General features: G+C 52.4%; 1 long non-coding RNA gene across 1 annotated transcript in view; it reads left to right on the top strand.

Moving 5' to 3' along the window:
* Positions 1–1,011: 1,011 nt before the first annotated feature.
* The window catches only part of LOC139237803 (uncharacterized), a 37,003-nt gene continuing 14,471 nt past the window's right edge, over positions 1,012–23,543 (top strand). The window contains exon 1 of the long non-coding RNA XR_011588519.1: positions 1,012–1,085. This is a non-coding gene — a long non-coding RNA (uncharacterized lncRNA). The remainder of the gene's footprint in view (positions 1,086–23,543) is intronic.

Below are 23,543 nucleotides of genomic sequence, written 5' to 3'. Positions count from 1 at the left end.
TGACCCTGCTGTCAGGCCCAGCCTTGGTTTGTCAATCGTTCACAGATACCGGTTAGCAGTTGCTGCTTAGGTATGTTGGCAGCCTGAGGTCACTGGGTTCGGGCCGACACCGCTTGAACTCAGTGGCACGGTTTACCTTTGTTGTGTTACACCATTTCCATGGTCGTGCCTCAGTGGCAAAGAGAAGGCAAATAACCAGCTCTGTCAGATAAGAGCAGCTATTGTCCCGGAGCCAAGTCCTATCTGAACATCGTGCCTGCCTCTCATTAGCAGAAGTGCTGTCGAAGGGTTCAAGCAGTTCATACTTGGGATCCAAATAACCCAACAGCCCGAGGCAAAAAAAACAGGGCATGTATCAGCAAGTTGGCAGCGGCTCCAACCCTCCCATTGGGAGAGGGAATGAGTGCTAACTCGGCTGGCTCTCGCCGTGTATCAGCCAATGAGCCCGTTGCCTCTTCTCCTCATAGCCGCTCCTCTGATCCTCATCGTGCTGCTCCATCAGGAGCTGGGCATTGGCCACAAGGCAGGGCAGCCTAGCTCCCGGACCGCACCAGAACCTCCAAACCCAACTCCGCCATCCGTCCCTCAGATGAGACGTTAAACCGAGGCCCCGTCTGCTCTCTCAGGTGGACGTAAAAGATCCCAGGGCACTATTGCGAAGAAGAGCAGGGGAGTTCTCCCCGGTGTCCTGGGGCCAATATTTATCCCTCAATCAACATAACAAAAACAGACCATTATCACATTGCTGTTTGTGGGAGCTTGCTGTGCGCAAATTGGCCGCCACTTTTCCCACATTGCAACAGTGACCCGACCACACTCCGAAAGTGCTTCATTGGTTGCAAAGCGCGTTGAGATGCCCTCTAATATAGAGCTCCCCTAGTGGACTACTGTAGTGAAGCAACTATTAATGAAACTACAATAAAGGGTCATGTGACAAAGGTCACATGATGACAAGTTCCTGTAGAGCTGTCTTGTGTGTTTTTGTGATGTCGCAAAGAATATTCCGGTGGCCGTGAAAGGCGCTATATAAATGCAAGTCTTTCTTTCAGTTTAGTGACCACCACTGCATTGTGTGAAGACCGCAGGTGAGGACGAGGTCAGGTCGGGTGATGATGCCTCCCAAGAGCGAATTGCCTACCAGCACCCGCGGGGTGAAGGACGGGACACTGAGTGTGATATCGGGGGGGGGGCCTAGCCAGCAGGAGGAGGAGGAGGGGGTGGGGGAGGAAATAAAGGCGGAGCGGGGGGTGGGGGTTGGGGCAGTTCTGGCTGGCTGCAGCCTGCTTCCTCGTTGCTGGTACAGATGCAGTTGTGCCGGAACTCAGGGAAGCCCTTGGCCAGGACACGTGAGAGAGCAGGCTCTGGGCGGTGCAAGTGACAAGGCAGGTCAGTCGCTTCCTGCACTCACTCCCCATCAGACTTGTCGGGGCAGTGTCAGGGTGTGTGAGTGAGTGAGTGAGTGAGTGAGTGAGTGAGTGTGTGTGTGTTGGGCGAGGGGAGCTATCAATATTCGCAATCCTTCCCGGTTTACTTCAGTCCAAATGAAAAAAATAATTTGTTTTGGTGTTCATTTTTTTCCCCAACAACAACAACTTATATTTACATAGAGCCTTTGTTGTAGTGAAACATTCCAAGGCGCTTCACAGGAACGTTATCAAACCGGAGTATTATGAGACAAAACATTTGACCCCGAGCCGCACAAGGAGAAATTAACGCAGGTCAAAGCTTAGTCAAAGAGGTAGGTTTTAAGGAGCATCTTAAAGGAGGAAAGAGAGGTAGAGAGGCGGAGAGGTTTAGGGAGGGAGTTCCAGAGCTTGGGGCCCAGGCAACAGAAGGCACGGCCACCGATGGTTGAGTGATTATAATCAGGGATGCTCAAGAGGGCAGAATTAGAGGAGCGCAGACATCTCGGGGGGGGTTGTGGGGCTGGAGGAGATTCCAGAGACAGGGAGGGGCGAGGGCCATGGAGGGATTTGAAACCAGGATGAAAATTTTGAAATCGAGGTGTTGCTTAACCGAGAGCCAATGTCGGTCAGCGAGCACAGGGGGTGATGGGTGAGCGGGACTCGGTGTGAGTTAGGACACTGGGCAGCCGAGTTTTGGATCGCCTCCAGTTTATGTAGGGTAGAATGTGGGGGGCCAGCCAGGAGCGTGCTGGAATAGTCAAGTCTAAAGGTAACAAAAGCATGGATGAGGGCTTCAGCAGCGGATGAGCTGAGGCAAGGGCGGAGACGGGCGATGTTACAGAGGTGGAAATAGGTGGTTTTAGTTATGCCGTGGATATGTGGTCGAAAGCTCATTTTAGAGTCAAATATAACACCAAGTTTGCGAACAGTCTGGTTCTGCCTCAGACAGATGCTCGGGAGAGGGATGGAGTCAGTGTCTCGGGAATGCAGTGTGTGACGGGGACCAAAGACAATGGCTTCAGTCTTCCCAATATTTAATTGGAGAAAATTTCTGTTCATCCAGAACGCCTGGATATTTCAACTCCAAACATATGGGGCTGGCCTGTGACTGGGTTTCCCCACAGGCCCAAGAGGCTGAATTACAGCTTTATGAGTCAGTGTTTTATAGTTTACCAGCTGGAATCCCAATTGCTGCACAACTGTAAAAAATATAGAATGACATAGCACAGTAGGAGGCCATTAGTTGCATCGTGCCTGTGCTAGCCAATCATTCCCACTGCCCCTGCTCTTTCCCCATAGATCAGTAGGCCCCAAGTTCAATCTCCGTCATCTCATCTCAGCCACGACTGCAGCGAAAGCACCTTTCACAACCACCCGATGTCCCAAAGCGCTACAGAGCCAATGAAGTACTTTTGGAGTGTAGTCACTGTTGTAATGTAGGAAATGCGGCAGGCAATTTGCGCACAGCAAGCTCCCACACACAGCAATGTGATAATGACCAGATAACCTGATTTAGTGATGCTGGTTGAGGGCTAAATATTGGTCCCTGGACACCTCCCCTGTTCTTCTTGCAAATAGTACCATGGGATCTTTTACGTCAACCTGAGAGAGCAGACAGGGCCTCGGTTTAACATCTCATCTGAAAGACGGCACCACCGACAGTGCAGTACTCCCTCAGTACTGCCCCTCCGACAGTGCGGCGCTCCCTCAGTACTGCCCCTCCGACAGCGCGGCGCTCCCTCAGCACTGCCCCTCTGACACTGCGGCACTCCCTCAGTACTGCCCCTCCGACAGTGCGGCGCTCCCTCAGTACTGCCCCTCCGACAGCGCGGCGCTCCCTCAGTACTGCCCCTCCGACAGTGCGGCGCTCCCTCAGTACTGCCCCCGCTCCCTCAGCACTGCCCCTCCGACAGTGCGGCGCTCCCTCAGCACTGCCCCTCTGACAGTGCGGCGCTCCCTCAGCACTGCCCCTCCGACAGTGCGGCGCTCCCTCAGCACTGCCCCTCCGACAGTGCGGCGCTCCCTCAGCACTGCCCCTCCGACAGTGAGGCGCTCCCTCAGCACTGCCCCTCCGACAGTGCGGCGCTCCCTCAGCACTGCCCCTCCGACAGTGCGGCACTCCCTCAGCACTGCCCCTCCGACAGTGCGGCGCTCCCTCAGCACTGAATTGGGAGTGTCAGCCTAGATTATTGTGCTCAAGTCTCTGGAGTGGGACTTGAACCCACAAACTTCTGACTCGGAGGCGAGAGTTCCACCCACTGAGCTACGGTCCTTGCCCTGAGTGCATAACTCAGAAACAGAATGTTTACCACCGAACCACTGAGCGATAAGATCCAACCAACCAGCATTCCACCACCCTGGAACCTGAATAAATGTTTGCAGTCATGCTCAAAGTAAAGATGCAGAATATTATCTCCCCTCCCTTTGTCTAACTGTGTCTGCGATGAGTTCAATTGTGATTCTGGTTCTGATCCAGCTGCTTGCTTATCTTTGACTTTATTCAAGAATATCGCTGCGGAAATGAGGAGGATTTTTTCTCTGAGTCCAAGCAGTGATGGGCCTAATGGCCTTTTCTCATCCTTCTTGTGTGTTCCTCAGAGCCTCAGCACTGAGGGCTGAAGCAAACTTGAACCCTCTCTCTGTGCCTGCGGGGGCAACAGCCATTCAAGCTTCTTAACTTCACTCAGTTCTCAGCAGGGCAACAGGCAGGGCCCTGGGAGAGCAACCATTGCCGGGTCGATGGCTTGGAAATTCACAACACAATCCAAACACTCAGCAGGCACTGCCAGCCTGTGAGACTGAGAGACTGTGGAAGCGTGTGAGTGTGTGTGTGATTGTCTGCGCGTGTGCATGTGTGAGAGTGTATGTGTGAGAGTGTATGTCTGTGTGTAATGTGAGATGTGTGAGTGTGTGTGTGTGTGAGTGTGTGTGTGTGAGTGAGTGTGTGTGTGAGCGTGTGTGTGTGTGAGTGTGTGTGTGTGAGTGTGTGTATGAGTGTGTGTGTGTGTGAGTGTGTGTGTGTGAGTGAGTGTGTGTGTGAGCGTGTGAGTGTGTGAGTGTGTGTGTGTGTGAGTGTGTGTGAGCGTGTGTGTTTGTGTGTGAGCATGAGCGCAAGCATGAGTGTGTTTTTGAGTGAACGTGTGAATATGAGTGACAGAGAGGGTGAGTGAGAGTGTGAGTGTGTGTGAGAGTGAGAATGTGTTTTTGAGTGTGAGTGGGAATGTGAGTGAGGGAGAGGGTGAGTGAGAGAGTGCGATTGTGAGTGCGTTTTTGAGTGTGAGTGTGAATGCATGAGTGTGAGTGTGCATGTGTGAGAGTGTATGTGTGAGAATGTGTGTGAGCGTGCGTGTGTGAGAGAGTGTGTGTGTGAGTGAGTGTGTGTGAGTGTATGTGTGAGTAAGTGTGCGTGTGAGTGAGAGTGTGTGTGAGTGTGAGTGTCTGTGAGTGTGATGTGTGTGAGTGTCAATGTGAGTGAGTGTGTGTGAGAGTGTATGTGTGAGAATGTGTGTGAGCGTGAGTGTGTGTGTGAGTGAGTGTGTGTGTGAGTGAGTGTGTGTGTGTGAGTGTGTGAGAGTGTATGTGTGAGAATGTGTGTGAGCGTGTGTGTGTGAGCGTGTGTGTGTGAGTGAGTGTGTGTGTGAGTGAGTGTGTGTGTGAGTGTATGAGAGCGTGAGTGAGTGTGTGTGTGAGTGAGTGTGTGTGAGTGAGAATGTGTGTGAGCGTGTGTGTGTGAGTGAGTGTATGTGTGAGTGAGCGTGTGTGTGTGAGCGTGTGTGTGTGAGTGAGTGTGTGTGTGTGTGTGAGTGTGATGTGTGTGAGTGTGTGAGAGCATGAGTGAGTGTGTATACTGTTCAGAGCCAATGCTACGACTCCAGTTGCCAATTCCTGTTGTGGGTCAATACGGTGAGTATGAGCAGAGTATTGCACACTGGCCTTCTGCACCGCTATGGACAGGCACAAAGTGACCAGGGGCTGAGTGTCCATCAGTGTGAAGGCAATAGCTGGCTGGAGCTGGTGTCTCTCTAAAAACAGACCCAGTGAGTGTTAATGTGCGAGTGTGTCCTCAGTCCGAGTTCAGCTCCATGAATCATGCCTTATATAACACAGACTGCTGATCGTTATGTAACTAAAGGTCAAATGATGGTCCTTCTCATAAAACAAAACTTCCTTTCAGACCAGCATCCCTCCGCTGTGTGAATTCTGGTTATCTGCCTGTCCAACTTTCCAGTGTCGATGTCAGATTCTGTCTGCGATCGAGTGGCAGCACTTACTCTGTGGTGAAGTTACTGGGCTAGATTCTGGTGTTAAACAGGTGATAGCGAATCTGTGACCTTTTTACTTCAATGGAGTGAGGTGTAAAACGGGCTGCCCATTCGTTGTCGCCCGCTTGACATTGTATTTATACAGCGCCTTTAACGTAGTGAAACGTCCCAAGGTGCTTAACAGGGGTATTATGAGATAAAAATTTGACACCGAGCCGCATAAGGAGAAATTAGGGCAAAAGCTCAGTCATAGAGGTTTTAAGGAGCGTTTTAAAGGAGGAGAGAGAGGTAGAGAGGCAGAGAGGTTTAGGGAGGGAGTTCCAGAGTTTGGGGCCCAGGCAACAGAAGGCACGGTCACCGATGGTGGAGCGATTATAATCAGGGATGCTCAAGAGGGCAGAATTAGAGAAGCACAGACATCTCGGGAGGGTTGTGGGGCTGGAGGAGATTACAGAGATAGGGAGGGGCGAGGGCCATGGAGCCAAATATAAAGCCAAAATATACCCCAAAGAGCGGTGCAGATAATCCCTCACTAGGTGGGATTTAGAAAACCGGTAGTAAAATTAATGAACAATTCATCTCCTTTTGGCTGAAGGAGGCAGTTGACAGGACACTGGGAGAGAACTCCCCTGCTCTTGGGCAAGTTTTTGGTCACCTGCCCTAATTTCTCCTTATGCGACTCAGTGTCCAATTTAGTGTCTCATAACACGCCTGTGAAGCACCTTGGGATGTTTCGCTACGTTAAAGGTGCTATATAAATACAAGTTGTTGTTGCTCTTCTTCGAATAGTGCCACGGGAACTTTAGCCTGCTCCTGAGAGGGCAGACGGGGCCTCGGTTTAACATCTCATGCGAGAGACGGGCACCTCCAACAGTGCGGCACTCCCTCAGCACTGCACTGGGAGTGTCGGCCTAGATTATGGGCTCATGTCATAGAATCATCGAATGTCACAGCACGGCCCATCCTGACAGTGCCTGCTCTTTGGTGGAGCTATTCAATTAATCCCACTCCCCTGTTTTTCCCCTGTCGCCCTGTTTTCCCACCTAGCTTTTGTCCAAATTTACAGTTGAATCTGCCCCCACCGGCCTCTCAGGCAGCGCGTTCCAGATCACAACAACTCGCGGTGTAAAAAAATCTTTCCTCCTGTCGCCTCTGGTTCTTCAGCCAATCACATTAAATCTGTCTCCTCTGGTTAGAACATAAGAACATAAGAAATAGGAGCAGGCGTAGGCCATCTGGCCCCTCAAGCCTGCTCCGCCATTCAATAAGATCCTGGGAGGACAGACGCACCAATGTTAGCGTCCTCGACCAGGCCAACATCCCCAGCATTGAAGCACTGACCACACTCGATCAGCTCCGCTGGGCAGGCCACATTGTCCGCATGCCAGACACGAGACTCCCAAAGCAAGCGCTCTACTCGGAACTCCTTCACGGCAAATGAGCCAAAGGTGAGCAGAGGAAACGTTACAGGGACATCCTCAAAGCCTACCCTGATAAAGTGCAACATCCCCACCGACACCTGGGAGTCCCTGGACAAAGACCAGTTCGCCCTAAGTGGAGGAAGTACATCCGGGAGGGCGCTGGGCACCTCGAGTCTCGTCGCCGAGAGCGTGCAGAAACCAAGCGCAGGCAGCGGAAGGAGCGTGCGGCAAACCAGTCCCACCCACCCCTTCCCTCAACCACTATCTGTTCCACCTGTGACAGGGACTGTGGCTCTCGTATTGGACTGTTCAGCCACCTAAGGACTCATTTTTAGAGTGGAAGCAAGTCTTCCTCGATTCCGAGGGACTGCCTATGATGATGATGATGGCTGATCTGATCCTGGCCTCAACTCCACTTCCCTGACCGCTCCCCATAACCTTTGACTCCCTTATCCTTCAAAAACCTGTCCATCTCCACCTTGAATATATAAAATGACCCGGCCTCCACAGCTCTCTGGGGCAGAGAATTCCACAGATTCACGCCCCTCTGAGAGAAGAAATTCCTCCTCATCTCCGTGTTAAATGGGCGGCCCCTTATTCTGAGACTATGCCTACTCTTCTGCCACTGGAAACAGGTTACCCTTATTCACTTTGCCAAAACCCGTCATGATTTTGACGTCTGCTAGCCGTCCTCGAACCCGCGACCTTCTGCGACGAGGATGACACCGACTGAGCCAAGTTGCCATGTGACCAACCCGCTCCTATTTCAGCATTCAGAATTCGCCGGAATCTTCCACCACATGGCATCCTTTATCTGAAGAAACAACCTAAACATTCATTAATATTCCCCACTACACACAATTAATTCATTCAAATCTGGAAGGACAGCTGGGTTATAGCAGATCCATTTACATTTTAATTAATAAATTATTCATTTTTAATCCTTGCTAATTATGGAGTTGTAAAGGAGCGCCATGTAATAAGAGAACAAGAAGTCAGGGTTGCAGCGGTTGTTATTGCCTTGACGGATATAACTAGGTCCAGTCATTCTACATCGCACCACCACACCTACGCCGCGAATATGCAGTCGCCCGAGAATACTACAACAACAACGTTTATTTGTATAGCGGCTTTAACATAGCAACATGTCCCAAGGGGCTTCACAGTAGTGATATCCGGCCTCCTATCTGGCTGGGAGATGTGGACCATTTACAGCAGACACCTCAAAGCACTGTAGAAATGCCATCAGCGCTGTCTCCGCAAGATCCTGCAAATCCCCTGGGAGGACAGACGCACCAACATTAGCGTCCTCGACCAGGCCAACATCCCCAGCATCGAAGCACTGACCACGCTCGGCCATAGAAACGTAGAAACATAGAAAATAGGTGCAGGAGTAGGCCATTCGGCCCTTCGAGCCCATTGTTCGCATGCCCGGCAAGGGACTCCCAAAGCAAGCGCTCTACTCGGAGCTCCGACACGGCAAGCGAGCCCCAGGTGGGCAGAGCAAACGTTTCAAGGGCACCCTCAAAGCCTCCCTGATAAAGTGCGACATCCCCCACTGACACCTGGGAGTCCCTGGGCCAAAGACCGCCCTACGTGGAGGAAATGCATCCGGGAGGGCGCTGAGCACCTCGAGTCTCGTCGCCGAGAGCACGCAGGAAACAAGTACAGGCAGTGGAAGGAGCGTGCGGCAAACCTGTCCCACCCTCCCCTTTCCCTCAACCACTGTCTGTCCCACCTGTGACAGAGACTGTAATTTCCGTATTGGGCTGTTCAATCACCTGAGAACTCACTTTTAGAGTGGAAGCAAGTCTGCCTTGATTTCGAGGGACTGCCTATGATGATGATAAGACAAAACAGATAAATTTGACACCGAGCCATAGAAGAAGAAATTACAGCAGATGACCAAAAGCTTGGTTAAAGAGATAGGTTTTAAGGAGCATCTCAAGGGAGGAAAGAGGGGTAGAGAGCTGAAGAGGTTATGGGGATGGAGTTCCAGAGCTTGGGGCCCAGGCAACAGAAGGCACGGCCACCGATGGTTGAGCGATTATAATCAGGGATGCTCAGGAGGGCAGAATTAGAGGAACGCAGACATCTCGGGGGTTGTGGGAGCTGGAGGAGATTACAGAGATAGGGAGGGGCGAGGGCCATGGAGGGATTTGAAAACAAGGATGAGAATTTATAATCGAGGCGTTGCTTAACTGGGAGCCAATGCAGGTCAGCGAGCACAGGGGGTGATGGGTGAGTGGGACTTGGTGCAAGTTAGGACACGGGGCAGTGAGCACAGAGGGTGATGGGTGAGCGGGACTTGGTGCGAGTTAGGACACGGGGCAGTGAGCACAGTGGGTAATGGGTGAGTGGGACTCGGTGCGAGTTAGGACACGGGGCAGTGAGCACAGAGGGTGATGGGTGAGCGGGACTTGGTGCGAGTTAGGACACGGGGCAGTGAGCACAGGGGGTGATGGGTGAGCGGGACTTGGTGCGAGTTAGGACACGGGGCAGCGAGCACAGTGGGTGATGGGTGAGCGGGACTTGGTGCGAGTTAGGACACGGGCAGACAAGTTTTGGATGACCAAGCTTACGTAGTGTGGAATATGATAGACCTGCCAGGAGTGCGTTGGAATAGTCAAGTAGTCAAATCTACACCAGCAAAGACATGCCGATCCAGGCCAACTTGCACAACCTCCCACCAGCCGTCTCAAATCTAAAAGGCCAGTATGGCAAGAATACCTTTTCTTTGGTAAGGAGACCAAAAATAGGGAGGGGCAAGGCCATGAAGCCAAATATAAAGCCAAAATATATCCCAAAGAGTGGCGCAGATAATCCCTCACTAGGTGGGATTTAGCAAACCTGTAATAAAATTAATGAACAATTCATCTACTTTTGGCTGAAGGAGGCAGTTGGCAGGACACTGGGCGAGAACTCCCCTGCTCTTGGGCAAGTTTTTGGTCACCTGCCCTAATTTCTCCTTATGCGACTCAGTGTTCAATTTTTTGTCTCATAACACTCCTGTGAAGCACCTTGGGACATGCGTGGTGCATGTAATGGCGGAGGAGACACGTTTTGGACAGGCTCCACAGAAGTGCCCTGTTCAGCGGGACGGAGCGGAGTAGCGGACCAGTGAGGAGCCGGGGAGGCTTCATAATCAACCGGTGACGGCTGCAAGCCCGGAATAATAACCGGAGTATCGGCGGTTGCAGCCTCGGGGCTTTCTCCCAGTCTCAGGCCCAGGGTAACGACAGCCATCTTGGTGCAGGAAGGCAGGTTCAGCGCTCTGCCATCTTGATTCAGTGAGTAGCACGGCGCATGCGTGGCCATCTTGGTGCAGGAGCAAAGTGAATGATGTCAGTGTCTGTGGAACTGAACCCAGCCAGAGTCAGTACCTTCAGGGAGGAGAGTGAGGGGATAAAGGTTCACGTGGTTGGGGGTAGTATATTGGCATGGATGGAGGATTGGCTAACTGACAGAGGGCAGAGGGTCGGGATAAATGATTCTTCTCGGGTTGGCAGTCAGTGACCCGGTGGCGTGCCGCGGGGATCAGTGCTGGGACCCCAGCTATTTGCAATCTATATTGACGACTTGGAGGAGGGGACCGAGTGTAGCGTGGCCGGGTTTGCTGACGATAGAGTGATGAGAGGAGGGGCAATGTGTGAGGAGGACACACAAGATCTGCAAGGGGACATGGACGGGCTAGGTGAGTGGGCAGGGGTTTGGCAGATGGAGTATAATGTTGGAAATTGTGAGGTCATGCACTTTGGCAGAAAAAAATCAAACAGCAAGTTATTATTTGGATCTTGAAAGATTGCAAGGTGCTGCAGTGTGGTGGGACCTGGGGGTGCTTGTGCATGGAACACGGGGGGGGGGGTTGGTTTGCAGGTACAGCAAGTGATCTTGGCCTTTATTGCAGGGAGGATGGAGTATAGAGGCGGGGAAGTCTTGCTGCAATTGTAAGGGTATTGGTGAGGCCACACCTGGAATACTGCGTGCAGTTTTGGTTTCCGTATTTACGAAAGAATATACTTGCTTTGGAGGCAGTTCAGAGAAGGTTCACAAGTTTGATTCCGGAGATGATGGGGTTGACTTTTGAGAAAAGGTTGAGAAGGTTGGGCCTCTACTCATTGGAATTCAGAAGAATGAGAGGTGATCTTATCGAAACGTTTAAGATTATGAGGGGGATTGACAAGGTGGATGCAGAGAGGATGTTCCCACTGATGGGGGTGACTAGAACTAGGGGGCACGATCTTAGAATAAGGGGCCGCCCATTTAAAACTGAGATGAGGAGGAATTTCTTCTCTCAGAGGGTTGTAAATCTGTGGAATTCGCTGCCTCAGAGAGCTGTGGAAGCCAGGATGTTGAATAAATTTAAGACCGAAATAGACAGATTCTTAAACAATAAGGGGATAAGGGGTTATGGGGAGCGGGCGGGGAAGTGGACCTGAGTCCATGATCGGATCAGCCATGATCGTATTAAATGGCGGAGCAGGCTCGAGGGGCCGTATGACCTACTCCTGCTCCTATTTCTTATGTTCTTATGTTTCACAAAGTTAAAGATGCTATATAAATGCAAGCTCCTTTTGTTATTAATGTATAATTCTCCCATCACTCTCTGAATATTCAAGCTTGCCCTTACCTTAATGTGACTTACTGATTCATCGCAACTATTCCTGTAAACCTTGGGGGGCCCTGGGCGTTTCCCCTTCACTCAGGTTTTATCAAAGAACTGATGATATCACACATTCTATTATTCATGTGCACTGGGGCCTAGTTAAGGGCTTGAAGGCTTGTTGATATATTCAATGAGGTGCTTTTAAACTAATTCCTTCATACTTCTGACCTAAAAAGAATTAAAGACTCCCCATTCTCACAAGACCAATTTTTTATATTGTACATCTATTGTGCTTCAGTTTGATGAGTGGTAGATAGGGTCACAAGCTCTGGTTGAAGGGAGTCGTATTGATTTCATCACATGATCTCGTGTTTCCAATCTCCCCACCCGGTTAAATAGCCCTTTCCCCCATCTGCAATATTTTTTAACAAAGAAAGACTGACTTGCATTTATATAGCGCCTTTCATGACCACCGGACGTCTAGCGCTTTACAGCCAATGAAGTACTTTTGGAGTGTAGTCACCTCTGTAATGTGGGAAATGCGGCAACCAATTTGTGCACAGCAAGCTCCCACAAACAGTAATGTGATAATGACCAGATAATCTGTTTTTTTGTGATGTTGATTGAGGGATAAATATTGGCCCCAGGACACCGAGGATAACTCCCCCGCTCCTCTTCGAAATAGTGCCGCGGGATCTTTTACATCCACCTGAGGGAGCAGACGGGGTCTCGTCTGAAAGACGGCCCCTCCGACAGTGCAGCACTCCCTCAGCACTGCCCCTCCGACAGTGCGGTGCTCCCTCAGCACTGCCCCTCCGACAGTGCGGTGCTCCCTCAGCACTGCCCCTCCGACAGTGCAGCACTCCCTCAGCACTGCCCCTCCTACAGTGTGGTGCTCCCTCAGTACTGCCCCTCTGACAGTGCAGCACTCCCTCAATACTGCACTGGGAGTGTCAGCCTAGATTTATGAGCTCAAGTTCCTGGAGTGGGACTTGAACCCACAATCTTCGGACTCAGAGGCGAGAGTACTACCCACACAGCTGACATCCACAGTTTGGAACTCATTAACAAAAGTGTTCAAAGAAAATGATGAAAAAAATCTATGCGCCAAGATTTTGCTCCTGGCAATGTCCAGGAGATTAATTTTTAATTCCTGTAGACTGTAGGACAGTCCTGGGGGGCCTGCCAATCCTTGTGACAGAAGTACAGCTGTGGCTCAGTGGGCAGCACTCTCGCCTCTGAGTCAGAAGATTGTGGGTTCAAGTCCCACGTCAAAGACTTGAGCACATAAATCTAGGCTGACACTCCCAGTGCAGAGCTGAGGGAGTGCGACACTGTCAGAGGTTGTGATATATTCTTCACAACATCACAAAGACGCAAGATGCCTCTGCAGGAACTTGTCATATGACTGTGACACATGATAGGGGAGATTAGAACTAGGGGGGCATAATCTTAGAATAAGGGGCCGCCCATTTAAAACTGAGATGAGGAGAAATTTCTTCTCTCAGAGGGTTGTGGATCTGTGGAAGTCGCTGCCTCAGAGAGCTGTGGAAGCTGGGACATTGAATAAATTATAGACAGTTTCTTAAACGATAAGGGGTTATGGAGAGCGGGCGGGGAAGTGGAGCTGAGTCCATGATCGTATTAAATGGTGAAGCAGGCTCGAGAGGCCGTATGGCCTACACCTGCTCCTATTTCTTATGATCCTTTCATCATCATCATAGGCAGTCCCTTGGAATCGAGGAAGACTTGCTTGCACTCCTGAAGTGAGTTCTTTGGTGGCTGAACAGTCCAATACGAGAGCCACAGACCCTTTATTGTATTTACATTAGCAGTTGCATTACCACAGCTGTCCACTAGGGGAGCTCTATATTACGCCGTCTTTCGGATGAGACGTTAAACTGAGGCCTAGTTAGGTGGATGAGAAAGATCCCATGGTAGATTATCTGGTCATTGCTGTTGGCGGGAGCTTGCTGTGCTGCGTGATCTACATTACACCAGTGACTACACTCCAAAAAGTACTTAATTGGCTGTACAGCGCTCGGGGACTTCCTGACGCCATGAAAGGCGCTATATAAATGCAAGTCCTTTCTATATTTGAAAATGTTAGATTCACAATTGTCCTTCCCGGCTCTAACTGTTCCTTATTCCTTTCTTCTATTTGGTGTGTGACATCCCAAAATATTTTGCACTGGTGAACTTTAAGCGAAATGCTGTCATTTGAAGTGAGGGTAAATGTTAACGGACCTCCACAATCATCAGATCCCAGAGTTCAATGGGAAAACACTAGATGGAGCCATGACCCATTTATTGACGAGCAATTATTGAGGCACCGTGAGATGCATGCTCTCACTGTTAAGGGTATTACATAGAATGTACAGCACAGAAACAGACCACTCGGCCCAACAGGTCTAAGCTGAAGTTTATAAGAACATAAGAATTAGGAGCAGGAGTCGGCCACTTGGCCCCTCGAGCCAGCTCCACCATTTAACAAGTTCATGGCTGATGATTGACCTCAACTCCACTTTCCCGCCCGATCTCCATATCCCTTATGCGCCACACAAGCTTCCTCCCACCTTACTTCATCTATCTCAGCCAGTGGCTCAGTGGACAGCTCTCTCGCCTCGGGGTCAGCAGGTTGTGGGTTCAAGTCCCACTCCAGGAATTTGAGCCCAAAAATCTAGGCTGACACTCCCAGTGCAGTGCTGAGGGAGTGCGGCACTGTCGGAGGTGCCGTCTTTCAGATGAGACGTCAAACTGAGGCCCCGTCTGCTCTCTCAGGTGGACGTAAATTATCCCATGGCACTATTTCTAACAAGAGCAGCGGAGGTGTCCCGGGGCCAATGTTTATCCCTCAATCAACATCACTAAAACAGATTAGCTGGTCATCATCACATTGCTGCTTGTGGGAGCTTGCTGTACACAAATTAGCTGCCCCGTTTCCCATTACAACAGTGTCTACGCTCTAAAAGTACTTCATTGGCCGTAAAGTGCTTTGTAGACGTCTGGTGGTTGTGACAGGCGCTATATAAATGAACGTCTTTCTTTTCTTCTTAATCCTATCAACATATCCTCCTATTCCTTTCTCCCTCACGTTGTTCATGTCAATTACTTGTGAATGTATCTATGCCAATCGCCTCAACTGTTCCCTATGTTTGCAAGCTCCACATTCTCACTACTGAGCAAACAAGTTTCTCCTGAATTCCTTGCTGGATTTATCGGTGCCTGTTCTTGCTCAAAGCAACTCTGAGCGGAAGGTGCAAGTCCAGGGGGTCGGATTCCGGTTGCTAATGCCTGCTGATAACGCCGGTGTTGGGTGTTAACTGGGAGTCGGGCGGTTGGGAGTGGCGCCGGGCGCTGTTCACGCCTGCCGCGAAATTCGGCGGGGCCGTTGTTTAAGGGCGTTAAAAGGTTACCTCCCGCCGGCTGACGCCATGGGAACCATGATGTCAGTGCGGGTGCAACACCTCCTTGGCGCCTCTGTCGCGATATTTAGTTTGTAAGGCTGCCGTACTGGTGGGCGGTCACACGGCCTGTAAATGGTGGTTGTTAAACAGTGCAACTCGGACAGAATCGGCCGGAGAGCAAGGTAAGGTTTTTTTCTTTCTTTATTTCTTCATTTTCTCATTAGCTGTAACAGTGGGGACGTTTGAGTGTGGGTCGGAGAAGTGTGAGGTTTTTTTCCTTAACCTTTGCTTCCCGTTTTCCAGCGAGCATGGCGCCAGGCTCCCGATGGGGAAATCTAGTCGGCCTCCTGAGCTCCTGCCTGAGGATGAGTGTGCATCGCCATCCCTTAGCGCTGCTCTCTCATCTTTGGTCCTAAAAACTGAATTTGGCAGCACCTAACGCCTGGCGGTAAAATCAGCAATCGGGCGGTGACACCACCTCAAAAACGGCGGGATCGAATTTCCACCCCGTTATATATATATTTTTTTAATCTATTTTTAAAATCTATTGTCACCCTCCCACAAGTGGAAGCATTTTCTCTACGTCTATCAAACCCCTTCATGATTTGAAGGACCTCTGTCATCACTCAGCCTTCTCGTTTCGACAGCAGGGAGCCCCAACCTGTTCAGTCCTTTGACGACTGCTCTTTTTTGCCTGTCCGCAGGGAACAAGCCTCCAGTGAAGGGAAGTCCCCAGCTCCCTGACCTTCTCTGGAGTGGCAATGGGCCCCTGAAGGCTCGGTGTCAGGCGTGGCTCAGTGGGTAGCACACTTCACCTCTGACTCAGAAGGTCATGGGTTCGAGTCCCGCTCCAGGGACTGGAGCACGTAAATCCAGGCTGACACTCCCAGTGCAGTGTTGAGGGAGCGCTGCATTGTCGGAGGGGCAGTATTGAGGGAGTGCTGCACTGTCGGAGGGGCAGTACTGAGGGAGTGCTGCACTGTCAGAGGGGCAGTACTGAGGGAGTGCTGCACTGTCGCAGGGGCAGTACTGAGGGAGTGCTGCACTGTCGGAGGGGCAATACTGAGGGAGTGCTGCACTGTCGGAGGGGCGGTACTGAGGGAGTGCCGCACTGTTGGAGGGGCAGTACTGAGGGAACGCCGCACTGTCGGAGGGATAGTACTGAGGGAGTGCCGCACTGTCGGAGGGGCAGTACTGAGGGAGTGCCGCACTGTCGGAGGGGCAGTACTGAGGGAGTGCTGCACCGTCGGAGGGGCAGTACTGAGGGAGTGCTGCACTGTCGGAGGAGCAGTACTGTGTGTTATGTACGTAACAATGTAATACTTGCCGCAACTCAGCGCCAAAATCGCAAGGTCCTGCGAGACGTCTCAGGACGGCGACATAATCCGCCACGCCCTGGCCCCCCGGAGCGATGGTGCGTGTAAAAACGATATCTGGCCATGAGGATACTCTCCTTCGGCTTGAAGTGGTCCCGAACCTCCATGCACAACTCTGTATATTCCTTCTCCATTGGTTTTGTCGGTGCGAGCAGATTCTTGATGAGGCCGTATATTTTAGGCCCACAGACGGTGAGGAGAACCACCCAGCGCTTGGCCGCATTAGTGTCTCCTTCCAGCTCGTTGGCCACAAAGTACTGGTCGAGATGCTCGACGAAGGCTTCCCAATCATCACCCTCTACGAATCTCTCTAATAGTCCAACAGCAGCCATGGTTGCGTGAAGGTTCGTATTCTGTTACTCGTCGCCAATCGTTGTGTATAGAAGAGCTCCACGAGGCTGAGTACTGTGAGCTAAACTGAGTGTGACCTTAGTCTTCTTTATTACAACTCCAAAGTGCCTAAACAATATGGCAGCCAACCTTTTATACTGGCCCTGCACGTGTGTGCAGGTGACTATTAGGACTCCAACAGTCGCGCCCTCTGGTGGCAAGTATTACATAGTTACATACATAACACTGAGGGAGCGCTGCACTGTCGGAGGGGCAGTACTGAGGGAGCGCCGCACTGTCGGAGAGGCAGTATTGAGGGAGCGCTGCACTGTCGGAGAGGCAGTACTGAGGGAGTGCTGCACTGTCGGAGAGGCAGTACTGAGGGAGCGCTGCACTGTCGGAGGGGCAGTACTGAGGGAGCGCTGCACTGTCGGAGAGGCAGTACTGAGGGAGCGCCGCACTGTCGGAGGGGCAGTACTGAGGGAGCGCCGCGCTGTCGGAGGGACAGTACTGAGGGAGCGCCGCGCTGTCGGAGGGACAGTACTGAGGGAGCGCCACATTGTCGGAGGGGCAGTGCTGAGGGAGCGCCGCACTGTCGGAGGGGCAGTACTGAGGGAGCGCCGCGCTGTCGGAGGGACAGTACTGAGGGAGCGCCACATTGTCGGAGGGGCAGTACTGAGGGAACGCTGCACTGTCGGAGGGACAGTACTGAGGGAGCGCCGTGCTGTCGGAGGGGCAGTACTGAGGGAGCGCTGCACTGTCGGAGGGACAGTACTGAGGGAGCGCCGTGCTGTCGGAGGGGCAGTACTGAGGGAACGCTGCACTGTCGGAGGTGGTGTCTTTCGAATGAGATGGTAAACCGAGGCCCCTCTACCGTATCAGCTGGACACAGATCCTGTACCCCGGGGACCATCAACAAAGATGTTGATCTTGAAGGATCAGCAACAAACGAGCGAGGCTCTGGCAGCTGTGATGGGCGCAATTGTAGAAAGATGGCGACGATGTACTCATCCATGGAAAGGATTGCCAGCTGCATGGAGCAGCCACTGCGTCAATCAAAGACGGCCATGCTTGCTGTGAACAACAGCGTGCAGTCTCTGATTGCACTCAGCTCTCGGAGGGATACCAACATAGACATGGATCCTCATGGCCCCACTGATGGGGAAGAGGGAGTGAGGGGCGGAGGAGCGATGGGAGGGAGGGACATCTGGGAGAGGGAGAGAGGAGGGGATGAGAAGCAAGGGGAGAAGGGTAGGCGAGCGATGAGGGGCGATAGGGGAGAGGAGAGAGGCGAAGGGGGAGAGGGAGAAGGGATGATGGACAATGTTCCTGTGAAGCTGTGTGGCTGAGCGGCGATCTGGAGGTCCCGGCCAGGCCGCTCAATGGTTTTACAATTGAAATAACCGAACGCAACTCAAGAAACTTAACGGGGCCCGGTAAATGGGCGGCGCACCCAAAAATTAGCGGGAGCATTTGTGATGGGGGAGGAGGGGGGGGGGGGGAAAGGGGGAGAGAGGGAATGGGGGAAGGAGGGATAGAGAGGGGCCAACTGTTGAATGAAAGAATGCAACCAGACAGGGTTGCAAAACAATGAGCCAGATTAATAGTGTAAGTGGAAAGAGCAGATGGTAGAAATTCAGTATCGCCCCGTTTGGGGCGGGTAACAGTTGGGGAGGTGTGAGACGCAGCGCTGGATGCTGAAGTTCCGCCCCTCTCCAAGTACGCCCTCGGAAGGCAGTGACACTAAATCGAGCGCTCCACTTCCTTCCAGGGGCCGTGCCTCACGTAACAGGAAGGCTCCGCACAGTAAAGAATCGCCAACCCGGAGCGCGGGGGGAGCCGGGCCGTGAGCCCGGCCCTCAGTGTGAGCGCTCGCGGGCCCCCCGCCCCCCTCCCCTCGCCGACCCCGCGGACAAGCCGGATCAGGGGCGGGAAACCCAAGGCGAGTCCATTTTTAGTCTCCCCTCGGCCCGCTCGCCTTTAACCGTCGCCCCTGGTAACGGCCGGCCGCCCGAGCCCCGCCCCCTGCCGCTGCCGCTGGTTTCGCCTGGCGCTGCCGCAGGGGGCGGAAGTGAATTTCGTGGGCGGGGCGGTGATGATGTCACGATCTCCGGGCGCCGGACAGCGGGGCGCAACTCCGTAGCGCCGACGCTGAGCTCCCGAGAGTTGAATTTCTCGCCCTTCTCAAACTTAAGAGCCCAAATTTAAAAATAGCGCAGTCAATGCCACATTGCTGTGTGTGGGATCGTGCTGACCCAACAGGCTGAGTCTTTCTTCCTATGCTTCCAGCAGCAAGTTCCCCGGATAAATGCATTTGCCCTCCTTTTGAGCCAAGGGGAGCTGAGGGCAAAATATATTGGCCCTGCTCCTGACGAGCTCAGCGCAAACCGGGGCAGGATTCTGACTCACAGCTACCGGGGTCACCAGGGAACAGAAACAGTCTGTTGGAATAACTCTGCAGGGAGAGCAGTTCCAGTAAAATGCAGGGTGCGGTTTTGTGTTGTCTCAGACAGGGTCACACTGCACGGCCCATTAGCAGCGCTGATGCAAATCAATTTTGATTGCAAAAGACTTTGTGGTCACATTCTCATTCGTGGCAGAAAGCAAAGGAGCAGCTGGTGACTGTTGGTCGGCGAGGAGGTCTGGAAAACGCAACCGCCACTCCATCTTTGGCAGGAGCTGCACGAGGGAGGAGTAACCGGGGGTGACTGCTGGCTTCATTGCCGCCCCAGCCACCACCGTAAATATAGAGGGCCGAAAACTGGCCCCCCTCCCGTGAGGCCCGTTACCGCCGGCGACCGGCAATGGCCGCCGATATGCCGGGGAATGGCCGCCGTTTTGAAAATTCCACTCTTGCGGTATCCCGGCGGTGACCCGCTCCTCCCCCGCCCCGGCCAACCCTCCCCCGTCGCTCCGCTGCTGCCGATCCGTGCCAAAGCAGCTTTTTCCGCCGGTGCACTGAGCTTGGGGTCCTTCTGAAATGGCGGCGCGGCTCCCGTTAAAGGGGAGGGCGCACCGCCGCTGCCGCCATGTTTTTAGTTGTCGGGCGACTGCCATGCCGGGTCGGCAATTGTGCCCCTCCCCCCCCGCCCCCCCCACCCCCGGGCTCAGCCGTGCACCCCGCCCCTCTTGGGTGCCAGGCCGCTGGCCCAGCCAAAACTCCCTCTGGTGGCCCAGCGGACCAAACTTAAACAATCGTGGAGGCTCTCCCCGTTAAGTGACGCGGCGCTGTGATGATGTCGTCAGAGCTGCGCTGATGACTGACAGCGGCGGGCGCAGCGCATCCACTGCGCCGGCGAAAACACGAGAAACAGCGTAGGTGCGTCCCGTTTCCAGCGGTGGGCAATTTCGGCCCCGTACACTCCCTCCACCACCGGCGCCCCCTGGCTGCAGTGTGCACCATCCACAAGGTGCGATGCAGCAACTCGCCAAGGCTTCTTTGGCCGCACCTCCCAAACCCGCGACCTCCATCAGAGAGAAGGACAATATTATGTCTGTAATGTACCTATGAATGACTCCACGAGGCAACGTGTTGTATTCAAACACCAGGGCGGGAAACCCCGGTCTCCACCAGTTGCACCCTCTAGTGGTGCCAGCATAGTATATACACAGTGTAAACCTTATTGATAGTACATCAGGTAACAAGTCTCCATCTTATGCAACTATAGTGACTACACAGAGAGTATATCTGTAGTCTGCATATATAACAGACAAGGGCAACAGGCGCATGGGAACACCACCACCTCCAAGTTACCCTCCCTGTCACACACCATCCTGACTTGGAAATATATCGGCCGTTCCTTCATCGTCGCTGGGTCAAAATCCCTAACAGCACTGTGGGAGCACCTTCACCACACGGACTGCAGCGGTTCAAGAAGGCAGCCCACCACCACCTTCTCCAGGGGCAATTAGGAGATGGGCAATAAATGCCAGCCTTGCTAGCATTTAAGAAAAACAAATCCTATTTCGGAACACCAATGTCCAGAGCTTGTGATGTCTGCTTCCTGTGTCCACGAGGCTCCATTCTCCATACGTAGGCAGGGCACAAAGACAATCGTCACGCCTGTGGTAAAACCTCTGATTCTTGTTAGTGAACACTTTAGCTCATTGTCACTCACTGATCATTCGTCAAGGGCCACATCTTGGGAACCCATTACAACCCGAGCTGGTTTCTAAGTCGGTTCACGGACTCCCAGGCCGCCTGCAATTTCTGTGGTCTGGAGGAGTCTGTGTTCCACGTATATATATTAAGTGTGTGAGGTTGCAGCCCCTATTCCATTATTTGAAGGGGCTGCTCCTCAAATTCTGGTTGCACTTCAGTCCCACACTCCTGATCTTTGGGCACCCTGTGCGGAGGGGAGCGGGCAGGTCGGAAGGCCTCCTCGTAGGACTGCTCCTGGGCCTGGCCAAGGGGGCCATCAGCCGGTCCAGGCTGCGGGCGGTCGAGGGAGTCGTTCAGCCCGACTGCCTGCCTCTCTTCCGCGGTTACATCCGAGCCAGGGTGTCCCTGGAGATGGGACACGCGGTGTCCATCGGTACGCTCGCGGCCTTCCGCGAGAGGTGGGCACCGGAGGGACTGGAGTGCATCATCACCCCCGGCAACCAAATTTTAATTTAATTTGATAAAGTTCCCAAGTTAATTTGGGTTTATGGGTTCTATTGCCCTTACAAAAAGGGCATTTTTCGCATGCCAGACACGAGACTCCCAAAGCAAGCGCTCCACTCGGAGCTCCTTCACGGCAAACGAGCCAAAGGTGGGCAGAGGAAACGTTACAAGGGACACCCTCAAAGCCTCCCTGATAAAGTGCGACATCCCCACTGACACCTGGGAGTCCCTTGCCAAAGACCAGTCCGCCCTAAGTGGAGGAAGTGCATCCGGGAGGGCGCTGAGCACCTCGAGTCTCATCACCGCGAGCATGCAGAAATCAAACGCAGGCAGCGGAAGGAGCGTGCGGCAAACCTGTCCCACCCTCCCTTACCCTCAACGACTGTCTGTCCCACCTGTGACAGGGACTATGGCTCGCGTATTGGACTGTTCAGCCACCTAAGGACTCATTTTAAGAGTCTTGCTCGATTCTGAGGGACTGCCTATGATGATGATGAGAAAAAGGGGGCATTTGATTTAAAAGTTCTATCTAAAATAGTTGTACTGGAGGGTGATGGGACTTGTCACGCACCCGATGTCAAATCGAGACACAGTGCAGTTCCCCCGCAGGTGAAGAACGAACTCCCGGCCTGTTGGCTTCATTTTTAATAGGGGCTCTCGCGCTTGCTGCCTGGAAGCTGGGATCATCGGTGCAGCATTCTCCGGAGGGCGAGATTGAGAAAGACATCAGCACTCAATCCCAGTTCAATCAGCGTCTCACAGCCAGCGAGCTTTGAATGGAGGATGGGGGGGTGGTGGGGGGAGCAGCGGAGGCCATGACACATCAGGTCTGCCGAGGGACAAACAGCCCCAGGCCTCAATAATTGCCTCAATGAATGTCACACCCAGCCGGGGACAATCTGATCGCTGGGATTCAAGGGGAATCAGCACTAAAGGAGGTGAATTCACTACGTAACCCCACCGAGGCATGCTTACTGGAAAGATTATATTCCAAATGAGTCACCGTTAGATTAGCATCCCAGACACCTCGCAATCATTTACAAATTGTATTTTTATATTGTGCACTCCTGGCTGGCCTCCCACATTCTACCCTACGTAGACTAGAGATGATCCAAAACTCGGCTGCCCCTGTCCTAACCCTCACCAAGTCTCGCTCACCCATCACCCCGGTGCTCGCTGGCCTACATTGGCTTCCTGTTAAGCAACGCCTCGATTTCAAAATTCTCATCCTGGTTTTCAAATCCCTCTGTGGCCTCGCCCCTCCCTATCTCTGTAACCTCCTTCAGACCCATTGTTACGTTTAGAATAACTCCACAAGACTGTATATCTTAAGCTCAAACTGTTGTGACCTCGGTCTCTTTATTGTAACTTCAGAGTGAGGAGGCATGATGATAGACTGCCTTTTATACCTGCTTGCCCGGGGTGGGCAGGTGACCCTTGGGTCTCCCACAAGTGCGTCCCCTGGTGGCAAGTCTTACACATTGGCAATAGAAACATAGAAACATAGAAAATAGGTGCAGGAGTAGGCCATTCGGCCCTTCGAGCCTGCACCACCATTCAATAAGATCATGGCTGATCATTCACCTCAGTACCCCTTTCCTGCTTTCTCTCCATTCCCCTTGATCCCTTTAGCCATAAGGGCCATATCTAACTCCCTCTTGAATATATCCAATGAACTGGCCTCAACAACTCTTTGCGGTAAGGAATTCCACAGGTTAACAACTCTCTGAGTGAAGAAGTTTCTCCTCATCTCAGTCCTAAATGGCTTACCCCTTATCCTTGAAGGGCAGAATGTTTACATACGTAACACCCACAACCCCCCGAGATGTCTGCACTCCTCTAATTCTGCCCTCCTGAGCATCTCTGATTATAATCACTCACCCATTGGTGGCCGTGCCTTCTGTTACCTGGGTCCCAAGCTCTGGAACTGTCTCCCTAAACCTCTCCGCCTCTCTACTTCTCTTTCCTCCTTCAAGACGCTCCTTAAAACCTACCTCTTTGACCGAGCTTTTGGTCACCTGCCCTAATTTCTCCTTATGTGGCTTGGTGTCAAATTTTTATCGCATAACACTCCTGTGAAGCGCCTTGGGATGTTTCGCTATGTTAAAGGTGCTATATAAATACAGGTT

The sequence above is a fragment of the Pristiophorus japonicus genome, chromosome 24, assembly GCF_044704955.1.
Source record: "Pristiophorus japonicus isolate sPriJap1 chromosome 24, sPriJap1.hap1, whole genome shotgun sequence".
Taxonomy (NCBI): domain Eukaryota; kingdom Metazoa; phylum Chordata; class Chondrichthyes; family Pristiophoridae; genus Pristiophorus; species Pristiophorus japonicus.
The sequence above is the reverse complement of the archived record's forward strand: the minus strand, read 5'-3'. Positions and strand labels throughout refer to the sequence as shown.